This window comes from Oncorhynchus tshawytscha, linkage group LG05 (genome assembly GCF_018296145.1).
Source record: "Oncorhynchus tshawytscha isolate Ot180627B linkage group LG05, Otsh_v2.0, whole genome shotgun sequence".
Taxonomy (NCBI): Eukaryota; Metazoa; Chordata; class Actinopteri; order Salmoniformes; family Salmonidae; genus Oncorhynchus; species Oncorhynchus tshawytscha.
In genome coordinates, this window is record NC_056433.1 from 19,853,616 (window position 1) to 19,866,488 (window position 12,873).

The 12,873-nt window shown below is 39.6% G+C and overlaps 1 pseudogene; it reads left to right on the forward strand.

Moving 5' to 3' along the window:
* LOC112250116 overlaps positions 1–12,873 on the forward strand; it is a 148,939-nt pseudogene that overhangs the window by 36,121 nt on the left and 99,945 nt on the right.

A 12,873-nucleotide genomic window follows, 5' to 3' on the forward strand; every position in this document is an offset into this window, starting at 1 on the left:
TACCTTTTGCCGTGTTTGATTGCCTTACTGATGGAATAACTATCCTGTTTGTATTCAGCCATATTCCAAGTCACCTTGCCATGGTTAAATGCGATGGTTCGCAGTAATGCTGCCATCTATTCACGGTTTCTGGTTAGGGTAGGTTTTAATAGTTACAGTGGGTACAATTCCTCCTATACACTTTATGATATACTCTGTCACCATATCAGTATATTTGCCTATTTTGTTCTTGGAGGCTACCTGGCACATGTTCCAGTCCGCGTGATCAAAACAATCTTGAAGCGTGGATTCCGATTGGTCAGACCAGCGACGAATAGTCCTTAACACAGTTACTTACTGTTTGACGTTCTGCCTATAGCAAGGGAGGAGCAAAATCGAGGTTAGAGCAGATTTGCCAGATTTGATACTCCCCAGCCTGCTTCCAGGGTCCTGCTCCATCCAGGATCTCCTCCCAGGTCCATTCCTCCTGACCACGCTGCTTGGTCCTTTGGTGGTGGGATCTTCTGTCACGTTCGTCGTATGAATGAGACCAAGGTGCAGTGTGAATAGAGTTCCACATATTTATTTAATAAATCGAAACTCGGTGAAACAAAAACCACAAACAACCAAACGAAACGTGAAGCTACTGGTGTGCACACAGGCACCTAACTGTAGACAAGATCCCATACCAGAAAGTGGGAAAAGGGCTGCCTAAATATGATCCCCAATCAGAGACAACGATAAACAGCTGTCTCTGATTGGGAACCATATCAGGCCAACATAGATATACAAAAACTCATAGACCTACAAAAACCCTAGACATACAAAAACCCTAGACATACAAAAAAAACTAGAGTACCCACCCTAGTCACACCCTGACCTAAACAAAATATATATAAAACAGAGATATCTAAGGTCAGGGCGTGACACTCGCGGCCCCACAGTTTGGGAACCACTGGAATAAAAGCCTGACTATGACACATGAAGACACTATTTACAATACACAAACATGGGAAGAAAAAATGCAATCCATGGGGGATTTGAATTGGTCCTGTAATGGGTAATGCTTTCATGTCCTCTTTCTTTTCCCCAGGTGAGATAATGTATCTAGCCACTCAAAGCTACAGAAACCTGGCTTTGGCTGTGTTGGCATGCAAAATGAATGTCCGTTGCGATTTGTTGACAGAAGCTCAGGGATGATGGCATTTAAAAGTGTTGATTTTGCCAAGTGTTTATCTGTCAGTGCATGCAATTCAACCAGAAAACAACAATCACCACCAGTTGTTACAGATTATGTTTGTTAGGAGAGTTTCTCTCAACGTGTGTTAGTCATACTTTATAAAATGTTAACGGCATCAGTTCAATGTTTTCACATTAGTTATTATTTTAATTGCTTTTATGTATCTACTATGTGATATTGGGAGAGAGGGAACGTCTGTCCCAGGGGTGTGTGGGCTGTCACAGTGTGTGAGTGCCTGTATAGCACATCCTCCTCATCCAGATGCTCTGTGTGTGTGTGTGTGTGTGTGTGTGTGTGTGTGTGTGTGTGTGTGTGTGTGTGTGTGTGTGTGTGTGTGTGTGTGTGTGTGTGTGTACATCTTCCAGGAAGACGTGGCGGGGGAAAATTGTGACCACTGCAAGCTGGGTTTCCACCATCTCCTGGGTGAGCGTCTCCGCGGCTGCGAGAAGTGCTACTGTTCCAGCATAGCTAGCAACTGCTCCGACTCCCACTGGACCTACAGTAATGTAAAAGACAACGCCAGGCCTCACTCTCTCATTTCCCCCCACTAACACAACTCATTAGTGCCTCCTGCCTGGTCTTGCGCGGCCTGCCGAGTTAAGTCTCTCCTAGCCGGCCTTATTAAATCAGGGTGCTGAGGGCTGGGCTGATGACAAGGTGGAGTGCAGGTGGAGGAACAAGGCATAGCCCCACACACACACACACACATCCATAAATACAGGCTGATTTATACTGCACAACACACTCTGACACGTTGACAGGATTAGTTGGGCGAGGGTCAGAGGTTGATGATCTGCAGAGGGTGATTTGCATAAGCAGGGGATGCTGGTGGGTGGTTGGGTGTAGACAAGCAAGGGAGCGGTATGTAGCCTAGAAGTTAGAGTGTTGGGACAGTAATCGAAATGTCTTCCATTTGAATCCCGAGCCGACAAGGTGAACAAAATATGTTGATGTGCCCTTGAGCAAGGCATTTAACCCTAGTTGCTCCTGTAAGTCTCTCTGGACAAGAGTGTCTGCTAAATTACTAAATTGTACAAAAATGGGGGAGGGCAGTAAAGACAGGCCTGTCACTGGATTACAGGGCCTGATTTACTGTGTAATACTACAGTGACAGACAGCTAGGCATCTGTCTCTGCAATTAACCTGACCTTGAGTTCTCCCTTCAATCCACCATTTGCTTTAATCACTGTGTGTAGATGTGGGGTGGGGGAGGTGTGTATAAGGGTGTAAATTTAATCTGTTTGTGGAGAAGACCATCTTCAACCTGTAATGACACAAAGGAATCAGCCATCGTCATTATCAGTGGAACAGTTAATCAGCCTGGGCCCTCAATGAACCTGTACCTCTTTATCCTAATGAACCTGTACCTCTTTATCCTAATGAACCTGTACCTCTTTATCCTAATTAATTTGTACCTATTTATCCTAATGAACCTGTACCTCTCCATCCTAGTGAACCTGTACCTCTTTACCCTAGTGAACCTGTACCTCTTTATCCTAATGAACCTGTACCTCTTCATCCTAATGAAACTGTACATCTTTATCCTAAAGAACCTGTACCTCTTTATCCTAATGAACCTGTACCTCTTTATCCTAATGAACCTGTACCTCTTTATCTTAATGAACCTGTACCTCTTTATCTTAATGAACCTGTACCTCTTTATCCTAATGAACCTGTACCTCTTTATCCTAATGAACCTGTACCTCTTTATCCTAATGAACCTGTACCTCTTTATCCTAATGAACCTGTACCTCTTTATCCTAATGAACCTGTACCTCTTTATCCTAATGAACCTGTACCAATTTATCCTAATGAACCTGTACCTCTTTATCCTAATGAACCTGTACCTCTTTATCTTAATGAACCTGTACCTCTTTATCCTAATGAACCTGTACTTCTTTATCGTAATGAACCTGTACCTCTTTATCCTAATGAACCTGTACCTCTTTATTCTAATGAAACTGTAACTCTTTATCCTAATGAACCTGTACCTCTTCATCCTAATGAAACTGTACCTCTTTTTCCTAAAGAACCTGTACCTCTTTACCCTAATTAATTTGTACCTCTTTATCCTAATTAATTTGTACCTATTTATCCTAATGAACCTGTACCTCTCCATCCTAATGAATCTGTACCTGTCCATCCTAGTGAACCACTACATCTTTATCCTAATGAACCTGTACCCCTCCATCCTAGTGAACCTGTACCTCTTTATCCTAGTGAACCTGTACCTCTTTATCCTAATGAACCTGTACCTCTTTATCTTAATGAACCTGTACCTCTTTATCCTAATGAACCTGTACTTCTTTATCCTAATGAACCTGTACCTCTTTATCCTAATGAACCTGTACCTCTTTATCCTAATGAACCTGTACCTCTTTATCCTAATGAACCTGTACCTCTTTATCCTAATGAACCTGTACCTCTTCATCCTAATGAAACTGTACCTCTTTTTCCTAAAGAACCTGTACCTCTTTAACCTAATTAATTTGTACCTCTTTATCCTAATTAATTTGTACCTATTTATCCTAATGAACCTGTACCTCTCCATCCTAATGAATCTGTACCTGTCCATCCTAGTGAACCACTACATCTTTATCCTAATGAACCTGTACCCCTCCATCCTAGTGAACCTGTACCTCTTTATCCTAGTGAACCTGTACCTCTTTATCCTAATGAACCTGTACCTCTTTATCTTAATGAACCTGTACCTCTTTATCCTAATGAACCTGTACTTCTTTATCCTAATGAACCTGTACCTCTTTATCCTAATGAACCTGTACCTCTTTATCCTAATGAACCTGTACCTCTTTATCCTAATGAACCTGTACCTCTTTATCCTAATGAACCTGTATCTCTTCATCCTAATGAAACTGTACCTCTTTATCCTAAAGAACCTGTACCTCTTTATCCTAATGAACCTGTACCTCTTTATCCTAATTAATTTGTACCTATTTATCCTAATGAACCTGTACCTCTCCATTCTAATGAATCTGTACCTGTCCATCCTAGTGAACCACTACATCTTTATCCTAATGAACCTGTACCCCTCCATCCTAGTGAACCTGTACCTCTTTATCCTAGTGAACCTGTACCTCTTTATCCTAATGAACCTGTACCTCTTCATCCTAATGAAACTGTACCTCTTTATCCTAAAGAACCTGTACCTCTTTATCCTAATGAACCTGTACCTCTTTATCCTAATTAATTTGTACCTATTTATCCTAATGAACCTGTACCTCTCCATCCTAATGAATCTGTACCTGTCCATCCTAGTGAACCACTACATATTTATCCTAATGAACCTGTACCCCTCCATCCTAGTGAACCTGTACCTCTTTATCCTAATGAACCTGTACCTCTTTATCCTAATGAACCTGTACCTCTTTATCCTAATGAACCTGTACCTCTTTATCCTAATGAACCTGTACCTCTTTATCCTAATGAACCTGTATCTCTTCATCCTAATGAAACTGTACCTCTTTATCCTAAAGAACCTGTACCTCTTTATCCTAATGAACCTGTACCTCTTTATCCTAATTAATTTGTACCTATTTATCCTAATGAACCTGTACCTCTCCATTCTAATGAATCTGTACCTGTCCATCCTAGTGAACCACTACATCTTTATCCTAATGAACCTGTACCCCTCCATCCTAGTGAACCTGTACCTCTTTATCCTAGTGAACCTGTACCTCTTTATCCTAATGAACCTGTACCTCTTCATCCTAATGAAACTGTACCTCTTTATCCTAAAGAACCTGCACCTCTTTATCCTAATGAACCTGTACCTCTTTATCCTAATTAATTTGTACCTATTTATCCTAATGAACCTGTACCTCTCCATCCTAATGAATCTGTACCTGTCCATCCTAGTGAACCACTACATATTTATCCTAATGAACCTGTACCCCTCCATCCTAGTGAACCTGTACCTCTTTATCCTAATGAACCTGTACCTCTTTATCCTAATGAACCTGTACCTCTTTATCCTAATGAACCTGTACCTCTTCATCCTAATGAAACTGTACCTCTTTATCCTAAAGAACCTGTACCTCTTTATCCTAATGAACCTGTACCTCTTTATCCTAATGAACCTGTACCTCTTTATCCTAATGAACCTGTACTTCTTTATCGTAATGAACCTGTACCTCTTTATCCTAATGAACCTGTACCTCTTTATCCTAATGAATCTGTACCTCTTTATCCTAATGAACCTGTACCCCTTTATCCTAATGAACCTGTACCTCTTTATCCTAATGAACCTGTACCTCTTTATCCTAATGAACCTGTACCTCTTCATCCTAATGAAACTGTACCTCTTTATCCTAAAGAACCTGTACCTCTTTATCCTAATGAACCTGTACCTCTTTATCCTAATTAATTTGTACCTATTTATCCTAATGAACTTGTACCTCTCCATCCTAATGAATCTGTACCTGTCCATCCTAGTGAACCACTACATCTTTATCCTAATGAACCTGTACCCCTCCATCCTCGTGAACCTGTACCTCTTTATCCTAGTGAACCTGTACCTCTTTATCCTAATGAACCTGTAACTCTTTATCCTAATGAACCTGTACCTCTTTATCCTAATGAACCTGTACCTCTTTATCCTAATGAACCTGTACCTCTTTATCCTAATGAACCTGTACCTCTTTATCCTAATTAATTTGTACCTATTTATCCTAATGAACCTGTACCTCTCCATCCTAGTGAACCTGTACCTCTTTACCCTAGTGAACCTGTACCTCTTTATCCTAATGAACCTGTACCTCTTCATCCTAATGAAACTGTACATCTTTATCCTAAAGAACCTGTACCTCTTTATCCTAATGAACCTGTACCTCTTTATCCTAATGAACCTGTACCTCTTTATCTTAATGAACCTGTACCTCTTTATCTTAATGAACCTGTACCTCTTTATCCTAATGAACCTGTACCTCTTTATCCTAATGAACCTGTACCTCTTTATCCTAATGAACCTGTACCTCTTTATCCTAATGAACCTGTACCTCTTTATCCTAATGAACCTGTACCTCTTTATCCTAATGAACCTGTACCAATTTATCCTAATGAACCTGTACCTCTTTATCCTAATGAACCTGTACCTCTTTATCTTAATGAACCTGTACCTCTTTATCCTAATGAACCTGTACTTCTTTATCGTAATGAACCTGTACCTCTTTATCCTAATGAACCTGTACCTCTTTATTCTAATGAAACTGTACCTCTTTATCCTAATGAACCTGTACCTCTTCATCCTAATGAAACTGTACCTCTTTTTCCTAAAGAACCTGTACCTCTTTACCCTAATTAATTTGTACCTCTTTATCCTAATTAATTTGTACCTATTTATCCTAATGAACCTGTACCTCTCCATCCTAATGAATCTGTACCTGTCCATCCTAGTGAACCACTACATCTTTATCCTAATGAACCTGTACCCCTCCATCCTAGTGAACCTGTACCTCTTTATCCTAGTGAACCTGTACCTCTTTATCCTAATGAACCTGTACCTCTTTATCTTAATGAACCTGTACCTCTTTATCCTAATGAACCTGTACTTCTTTATCCTAATGAACCTGTACCTCTTTATCCTAATGAACCTGTACCTCTTTATCCTAATGAACCTGTACCTCTTTATCCTAATGAACCTGTACCTCTTTATCCTAATGAACCTGTACCTCTTCATCCTAATGAAACTGTACCTCTTTTTCCTAAAGAACCTGTACCTCTTTAACCTAATTAATTTGTACCTCTTTATCCTAATTAATTTGTACCTATTTATCCTAATGAACCTGTACCTCTCCATCCTAATGAATCTGTACCTGTCCATCCTAGTGAACCACTACATCTTTATCCTAATGAACCTGTACCCCTCCATCCTAGTGAACCTGTACCTCTTTATCCTAGTGAACCTGTACCTCTTTATCCTAATGAACCTGTACCTCTTTATCTTAATGAACCTGTACCTCTTTATCCTAATGAACCTGTACTTCTTTATCCTAATGAACCTGTACCTCTTTATCCTAATGAACCTGTACCTCTTTATCCTAATGAACCTGTACCTCTTTATCCTAATGAACCTGTACCTCTTTATCCTAATGAACCTGTATCTCTTCATCCTAATGAAACTGTACCTCTTTATCCTAAAGAACCTGTACCTCTTTATCCTAATGAACCTGTACCTCTTTATCCTAATTAATTTGTACCTATTTATCCTAATGAACCTGTACCTCTCCATTCTAATGAATCTGTACCTGTCCATCCTAGTGAACCACTACATCTTTATCCTAATGAACCTGTACCCCTCCATCCTAGTGAACCTGTACCTCTTTATCCTAGTGAACCTGTACCTCTTTATCCTAATGAACCTGTACCTCTTCATCCTAATGAAACTGTACCTCTTTATCCTAAAGAACCTGTACCTCTTTATCCTAATGAACCTGTACCTCTTTATCCTAATTAATTTGTACCTATTTATCCTAATGAACCTGTACCTCTCCATCCTAATGAATCTGTACCTGTCCATCCTAGTGAACCACTACATATTTATCCTAATGAACCTGTACCCCTCCATCCTAGTGAACCTGTACCTCTTTATCCTAATGAACCTGTACCTCTTTATCCTAATGAACCTGTACCTCTTTATCCTAATGAACCTGTACCTCTTTATCCTAATGAACCTGTACCTCTTTATCCTAATGAACCTGTATCTCTTCATCCTAATGAAACTGTACCTCTTTATCCTAAAGAACCTGTACCTCTTTATCCTAATGAACCTGTACCTCTTTATCCTAATTAATTTGTACCTATTTATCCTAATGAACCTGTACCTCTCCATTCTAATGAATCTGTACCTGTCCATCCTAGTGAACCACTACATCTTTATCCTAATGAACCTGTACCCCTCCATCCTAGTGAACCTGTACCTCTTTATCCTAGTGAACCTGTACCTCTTTATCCTAATGAACCTGTACCTCTTCATCCTAATGAAACTGTACCTCTTTATCCTAAAGAACCTGCACCTCTTTATCCTAATGAACCTGTACCTCTTTATCCTAATTAATTTGTACCTATTTATCCTAATGAACCTGTACCTCTCCATCCTAATGAATCTGTACCTGTCCATCCTAGTGAACCACTACATATTTATCCTAATGAACCTGTACCCCTCCATCCTAGTGAACCTGTACCTCTTTATCCTAATGAACCTGTACCTCTTTATCCTAATGAACCTGTACCTCTTTATCCTAATGAACCTGTACCTCTTCATCCTAATGAAACTGTACCTCTTTATCCTAAAGAACCTGTACCTCTTTATCCTAATGAACCTGTACCTCTTTATCCTAATGAACCTGTACCTCTTTATCCTAATGAACCTGTACTTCTTTATCGTAATGAACCTGTACCTCTTTATCCTAATGAACCTGTACCTCTTTATCCTAATGAATCTGTACCTCTTTATCCTAATGAACCTGTACCCCTTTATCCTAATGAACCTGTACCTCTTTATCCTAATGAACCTGTACCTCTTTATCCTAATGAACCTGTACCTCTTCATCCTAATGAAACTGTACCTCTTTATCCTAAAGAACCTGTACCTCTTTATCCTAATGAACCTGTACCTCTTTATCCTAATTAATTTGTACCTATTTATCCTAATGAACTTGTACCTCTCCATCCTAATGAATCTGTACCTGTCCATCCTAGTGAACCACTACATCTTTATCCTAATGAACCTGTACCCCTCCATCCTAGTGAACCTGTACCTCTTTATCCTAGTGAACCTGTACCTCTTTATCCTAATGAACCTGTAACTCTTTATCCTAATGAACCTGTACCTCTTTATCCTAATGAACCTGTACCTCTTTATCCTAATGAACCTGTACCTCTTTATCCTAATGAACCTGTACCTCTTTATCCTAATGAACCTGTACCTCTTTATCCTAATGAACCTGTACTTCTTTATCCTACTGAAACCTATACCTCTTTATCCTAATGAACCTGTACCTCTTTATCCTAATGAACCTGTACCTCTTTATCCTAATGAACATGTACCTCTTTATCCTAATGAACCTGTACCTCTTCATCCTAATGAACCTGTACCTCTTTATCCTAAAGAACCTGTACCTCTTTATCCTAAAGAACCTGTACCTCTTTATCCTAATGAACCTGTACCTCTTTATCCTAATTAATTTGTACCTATTTATCCTAATGAACCTGTACCTCTCCATCCTAATGAATCTGTACCTGTCCATCCTAGTGAACCACTACATCTTTATCCTAATGAACCTGTACCCCTCCATCCTAGTGAACCTGTACCTCTTTATCCTAGTGAACCTGTACCTCTTTATCCTAATGAATCTGTACCTCTTCATCCTAATGAAACTGTACCTCTTTATCCTAAAGAACCTGTACCTCTTTATCCTAATGAACCTGTACCTCTTTATCCTAATTAATTTGTACCTATTTATCCTAATGAACCTGTACCTCTCCATCCTAATGAATCTGTACCTGTCCATCCTAGTGAACCACTACATATTTATCCTAATGAACCTGTACCCCTCCATCCTAGTGAACCTGTACCTCTTTATCCTAATGAACCTGTACCTCTTTATCCTAATGAACCTGTACCTCTTTATCCTAATGAACCTGTACCTCTTCATCCTAATGAAACTGTACCTCTTTATCCTAAAGAACCTGTACCTCTTTATCCTAATGAACCTGTACCTCTTTATCCTAATGAACCTGTACCTCTTTATCCTAATGAACCTGTACCTCTTCATCCTAATGAAACTGTACCTCTTTATCCTAAAGAACCTGTACCTCTTTATCCTAATGAACCTGTACCTCTTTATCCTAATGAACCTGTACCTCTTTATCCTAATGAACCTGTACTTCTTTATCGTAATGAACCTGTACCTCTTTATCCTAATGAACCTGTACCACTTTATCCTAATGAACCTGTACCTCTTTATCCTAATGAACCTGTACCTCTTTATCCTAATGAACCTGTACCTCTTCATCCTAATGAAACTGTACCTCTTTATCCTAAAGAACCTGTACCTCTTTATCCTAATGAACCTGTACCTCTTTATCCTAATTAATTTGTACCTATTAATCCTAATGAACCTGTACCTCTCCATCCTAATGAATCTGTACCTGTCCATCCTAGTGAACCACTACATCTTTATCCTAATGAACCTGTACCCCTCCATCCTAGTGAACCTGTACCTCTTTATCCTAGTGAACCTTTACCTCTTTATCCTAATGAACCTGTACCTCTTTATCCTAATGAACCTGTACCTCTTTATCCTAATGAACCTGTACCTCTTTATCCTAATGAACCTGTACCTCTTTATCCTAATGAACCTGTACCTCTTTATCCTAATGAACCTGTACCTCTTTATCCTAATGAACCTGTACTTCTTTATCCTACTGAAACCTGTACCTCTTTATCCTAATGAACCTGTACCTCTTTATCCTAATGAACCTGTACCTCTTTATCTTAATGAACCTGTACCTCTTTATCCTAATGAACCTGTACTTCTTTATCGTAATGAACCTGTACCTCTTTATCCTAATGAACCTGTACCTCTTTATCCTAATGAACCTGTACCTCTTTATCCTAATGAACCTGTACCTCTTTATCCTAATTAATTTGTACCTCTTTATCCTAATGAACCTGTACCTCTCTATCCTAATGAACCTGTACCTCTTTATCCTAATGAACCTGTACCTCTTTATCCTAATTAATTTGTACCTATTTATCCTAATGAACCTGTACCTCTCCATCCTAATGAATCTGTACCTGTCCATCCTAGTGAACCACTACATCTTTATCCTAATGAACCTGTACCTTTCCATCCTAGTGAACCTGTACCTCTTTATCCTAGTGAACCTGTACCTCTTTATCCTAATGAACCTGTACCTCTTCATCCTAATGAACCTGTACCTCTTTATCCTAAAGAACCTGTACCTCTTTATCCTAAAGAACCTGTACCTCTTTATCCTAATGAACCTGTACCTCTTTATCCTAATTAATTTGTACCTATTTATCCTAATGAACCTGTACCTCTCCATCCTAATGAATCTGTACCTGTCCATCCTAGTGAACCACTACATCTTTATCCTAATGAACCTGTACCCCTCCATCCTAGTGAACCTGTACCTCTTTATCCTAATGAACCTGTACCTCTTCATCCTAATGAACCTGTACCTCTTTATCCTAAAGAACCTGTACCTCTTTATCCTAAAGAACCTGTACCTCTTTATCCTAATGAACCTGTACCTCTTTATCCTAATGAACCTGTACCTCTTTATCCTAATGAACCTGTACCTCTCCATCCTAATGAATCTGTACCTGTCTATCCTAGTGAACCACTACATCTTTATCCTAATGAGCCTGTACCCCTCCATCCTAGTGAACCTCTACATCTTTATCCTAATGAACCTGTACCTCTTTATCCTAATGAATCTGTACCTCTCCATCCTAGTGAATCTGTACCTCTCCACCCTGGTGAACCTGTACCTCTCCATCCTAATGAACCTGTAATCGTCAGGATCACCTGTAATCGTCAGGATCACATAATCCACTTTATAAAATATTTACAAGGTTAATCTAGAAAACAAGGCAACAAGGCAGCAAATGTTCTTTATTCTACGGTTTAGGATATTCACTTGGCAGATCTAGAAAAAAAATGAGAGGGAAGAGAAAAAACATGGGGAAAAAAATAACATGATCATAGGCTGGCAAGGGAAAATGTCTTGTATAAATCGCAGGCTGCCAGACAGGAGTATTCATGGTGATTTAAGGAAGAGGGAACACGAGGGGTGTCAAACCGTGATGTATTTCCCTCTGCCTCGCACATAGAATATAAATCACAGAAAAATATCTCAACCAAAATCTGACTGTGGAATTTATTTTTCTATATTTATCTCGACCCAGGAAGAGTCATCTCTGTGTTCATTGGAGGGGAAAAAATGGCAAATTAGTGTTTTGAGATTGCCATCAACTGTTCTTAAACAATGACAATCTGTAGACAATGCAGTCCTACTGCATTGTAAAACTAGAAGCAGAATGTTTCAATATTTGAAGGGACAATTCCGTAACCTTATGAGGGATACTATGCTACACGTCATCCTCCATTATATGCTGCTGCCTTCTTGGCCAGCTCTCCTGTGCAAAAGAGACTCTGTGTCTTAATGGGCTTTTCCTGGTTAAATAAAGGTTAAATAAATAGAGTAAGGGCTACATAACACTGTCATAACAAGGACATAACATATGTCATAACCAGTCACAAGCTCTCTGTGTGCATTGATGAATATTTCAATCCTATCTGGTGTGATTCTGTTCAGGAGACATCCATGGCTGGCTGGTCCCTGACAGAGGCGGATGGGGAGGGGAAGGTGTGGCCCACCCCAAGCAGAGACAGAGACTGGCCCCAGATACTCAGCAATAATAACCAGGAGGCCAGGAGACACCTTCCTGCTGTCTACTACTGAAACGCGCCTGGAGGGTACCTGAGCAGCAAGGTCCGCACACAACAGCCCTCTTTCTCTCTCACATACACTCAAAACACAACTGTATTGTGCAGTCTTACATTGTCATTATACAAGGATGATCTGTGCTCTGCTGTACTGAAGTA